The sequence below is a fragment of the Cydia strobilella genome, chromosome 17 (assembly GCF_947568885.1).
Source record: "Cydia strobilella chromosome 17, ilCydStro3.1, whole genome shotgun sequence".
In the NCBI taxonomy this organism is placed as follows: domain Eukaryota; kingdom Metazoa; phylum Arthropoda; class Insecta; order Lepidoptera; family Tortricidae; genus Cydia; species Cydia strobilella.
Window position 1 is genome coordinate 12,589,254 of NC_086057.1, and position 4,252 is coordinate 12,593,505.

The 4,252-nt window shown below is 40.1% G+C and overlaps 1 long non-coding RNA gene across 1 annotated transcript; it reads right to left on the minus strand.

The window, feature by feature from the left end:
* Positions 1–429: 429 nt before the first annotated feature.
* LOC134748889 (uncharacterized) lies at positions 430–1,163 on the minus strand. Its single transcript, XR_010128439.1, has 2 exons — positions 960–1,163; positions 430–525 (listed from the first exon to the last, which is right to left on the minus strand). It is a non-coding gene; the product is annotated as an uncharacterized LOC134748889 (long non-coding RNA).
* Between the last annotated feature and the right edge of the window lie 3,089 nt (positions 1,164–4,252).

The following is a 4,252-nucleotide window of genomic DNA, read 5'->3' on the forward strand; positions in this document are numbered from 1 at the left end:
GTTGTGAAATTTCCAAAATTGCGAAATTTCCACCTGTACCTCCAAAATTAAAGTTTCCTTTGAAATTTTCCTGAAATTTCCGAGAACTTTTTCCACTTATTGGAAATTTTTCACAACTTGTACGTTTTGAAATGATGATATATTCAATAGCTGACGGTAGTAGCGCACAAGTTCCTCAAGACTGCATCTCAAATACAAAGACAACAATGGAGCGCTCCAGACGACGCAGCTACAATATTTGTACCAGTATGTTGAGTTCGTACTCTGTTAACGCTGCTACTGGGGGTTGTCTGGAAGAGATAGCTTTTTAGCGATTAGACCGCCTGTTGTTCCTTGGTTTAAACTTGTAGGAGCAGGAATAGCCTTATCTTGGGTGGACGTCGTGGGTGTTTGGGCGATGAGCGTGATTAAACTGATTAAAACACTATGTGATCAACTAGCATTTTAATTTACAGGATAACAACCAATAAATCGCCATATATCCACTAAATTCACACTCGTTATCAATTCAGGCAAGAACTTAACCTTTTGAACCCCTAAAGGTGTCGTTACTAGTCGCGCCCACAGCGCCTGGGACTAGTGGCGTAACTAGGGAGGGGGCCAGAGGGGGCAAGTGCTCCGGGCGCCATCCAAGGGGGGCGCCAAAACGGGCAAAAGGCAGCAGCAGGGAAACTTTTGTCAGTCGTCAGGGGGCGCAAATTTAGTGACTGCCACGGGCGCCATATCCTCTAGCTACGCCCCTGCCTGGGACCACTATAGGTGTTACGGCGGACGCTGTGTCAAAGTAACCGTCACACTTTCAAGTAAGGTTTAGGTTAGCTCGCTTGCGCCCGGGACCTAGGCGTGTCAGTGACGTTTTTATTTATAACATAAGTGTTCAAAAGGTTAACAATAAATCACTATAATAATATATTCACTAAATTCGCACTCGTTTATATCAATTCAGGCAAGAACTTAACTAAATTAGGACGTATAATGCAACTATTAGCGATTCGTCGAGGACGTGGTGCGCGTGCGACCGGTAAGTTTTTCTTATTATTCTACTTGATTAGCGTTACGTCATAACGTTCGCCCCGCTACCATCGATACGACGACGCTAGAGCGAACCGACTACGACAGGGGAACAAGTTCGCTCTTGATCGGATAGATGGCGCCACTATTGTGCTCCGTTACCTCACTACAATCGATAGAACAATCAGCTAGCGAATTCACTATGTTAACGGAGTAAGTTCAATCTTATTTGGGTAGATTCAATTTTATTTAACGTAAAATTATAATGTATCAGCTGGGCTAGCACATGATTGGGGCGAGAGTATCTCGTCGCGAAATAGACTATCTGTCTTTTACTAACTGTATGAATTAAAGGGGGACGGGTACTGTCGCGTCAATTATTTGCTCGGCCTACAGGGGCCTAACTAATAAGACAATCGTTAATAGAAAACGCCAATCGAAACTAGAATAATGTATGGAAATAGTCACGTGCCTTTTCGTAACATCAGTCATCTTGATACTTATTAGGGTTCCGTACCCAAAGGGTAAACACGGGACCCTATTACTCAGATTCCACTGTCCGTCTGTCTGACTGTCTGTCACCAGGCTGTATCTCATGAACCGTGATAGCTAGACAGTTGAAGTTTTCACAGATGATGTATTTCTGTTGCCGCTATAACAACAAATACTAAAAAGTACGGAACCCTCAGTGGACGAGTCCGACTCGCACTTGTCCGGTTTTTTCTTTTCGTTTGGCGTTTGTCGATGTACGATTGTCACCTTGGCTAGGTGTCTGAACAATTACATATATTTGGGTACTTGTATTTTTATTTATTTATTTAATTTTTATCGAACAAAAGAAATACAAACGTACAAAAGGCGAGTATGATACAAGAGGATAGTATTTTAAGATTCCGTGGATAATTTTGTTGTTATTTTAAAATAACTGAATTTTAAAGTAAAACATGTCGAAATCTAACTTTATTCGCCATTATGCTATAAAAATACACAAACATCACTTGCATAAGTAATGCGTAGAAGGCGTTTGTGTGAAGTTAAAACACTGTTACCAAAATAGTAACTGTACCGAAGCCGCCAGGTGAACAACTTCGCGAGTTCAGCGACAAAGTGTTTGGCTGCAATTATTAAAGCACCAGCATTTAAAATGTGTACTCACGCTCCGCGCAAATTTTATATTTCGCGTTTTATTTGTCCGAAACTGTAATTTGATACGTCAGACGAGTTCGTTATATCTGAACTAAAGTTTCTAGAATAACTACATGCTTTTGGTTAAGGTTTAGTTTTGTCTGTCTCGAAATTTTAAATCGATCTTTTTATTGTGTCAAAAGGACAGATAGACACTTCAAATTCACTTAGAGTTAGACCAAGATAAGTCTGCAACGATTTTGATAGCATACGCAGTGCAAGTGTTATTTATACGTCATAATTTTATAGAAGTTTGACGTTTAAAATAACACTTGGACGTGTGCTATCAAAATCGTTGCAGACTTATCTTGGTCTAACTCTAAAGGGGCCCACTGACTATCAGTCCGCCGGACGATGTCAGTTAGAACAAGAATTTGACAGTACCGAATAACTGACAGGCCGATATCGTCCGGCGGACTGATAGTCAGTGGGCCCCTTATGTAGATTTGAAGTGTAGGTATTTAGAACATAATATAATTTCAATTGTGGTGAACGAATAATGGCAGCTTTTGTTATATTGCTCGCAAAAAGAAAACACATTCCCAAATATTTGTTTATTTATTGCACTCGATATACGGTGCAATATGACATGACTCATTCTCTACATAGACATTTGGCGCCAATGTCCTATTTGTAAGTCTAAAGCGCGCGATTGTTTGGTTGTTGAACGCATGCGTCAACGGAATGTAGGAAAAATTACAATGCACTTACCACTGCGTTTACCGCTTAAAACAATATAGTGCCATTAGATTATCTGGGCTATAACCGCGAAAATCGGAGTTCGAAAATGAGGGGCATCTTTCTCTGTACGCCTTCATTGGATCGGAGTAAAAGAGAAAGATCCCCGCAATTTGCGAATTTTGCTTTTCGCGGTAGGCCCCTTGATGTAAGATAGGTGTGCGGCACCGTTCAGTAACCCGGGGTTAACCGGTTAAATCTGAATGAATCTGGAGTTACCATGGGTAAACCAGTACTAGTCCAGTGGCCGACTGCATGAAACCAACCTGATAAAAAAATAGAAAATGCATACTCTGTGGAGGCAGCTGACTTTAAAAAAAACATAATAGTATAATAAATAAATAATATAATAGTTTTAGTAGCAAATTTTGTGGTAAGGTAAAATGTAGCTGCCACGTGGTAACACAAATTCGGTCGGACACAGGATTTGGCCGACCACCTTTTTTTACTATCCGTTTGAGGCCTTTGGCCTGCAGCTATTCTACTATACAAGCTTCATTCTATTTTCCGATGAGGTTTTTTTTTGATGAATTTTTGTACCACTTTTTTGCCATTTGCACAAAATTTACCAAGAACAGTTGAAACTACTGAAAGTCAGCTACCTCTACAGAGTAGGCATTTTCTATTTTTTTATCAGGTGGGTTTCATGCAGTCGGCCACCGGACTATACAATTTGACACTGGGTAACCGATTAACCCCGGGTTAGTGGGATGGTGCAAGTGGCGCTTATCGGTACAACTTGACTATTTATTTTTAAACAAGCTTGCTCCCCAAATTTTAAAAAATCAATCATAATCTTAATTAAATATCTACAAATAATTATCATTCAAATCTAGTTTATGTATATCTTCCAGATTTTTAGGGTTCCGTACCCAAAGGGTAAAAACAGGAACCTATTACTAAGACTCCTCCGTCCGTCTGTCCGTCTGTCTGTCACCAGGCTGTATCTCATCGTGATAGCTAGACAGTTGAAATTTTCACAGATGATGTATTTCTGTTGCCGCTATAACAACAAATACTAAAAAGTACGGAACCCTCGGTGGGCGAGTCCTACTCGCACTTGGCCGGTTTTTTATACATGCTCAAGTTTTTTTTTAATGTCATTGTATTGTTTATAAACTAGCACCATATACCTATATAACTCCGTATAAGATGGACCGTCTAAGGAAAAAACGTGCCTCGGATATCAAGAAAATTTGATTCTCGCACAGATGGCTCTATCACCAATACCAACCTTTGGCCTATTCTCGTTTAGATGACGTTGACGGTTTCGTTTGTAATGTTAACAATTTTAACACATATCAGTGAAAAAACATGG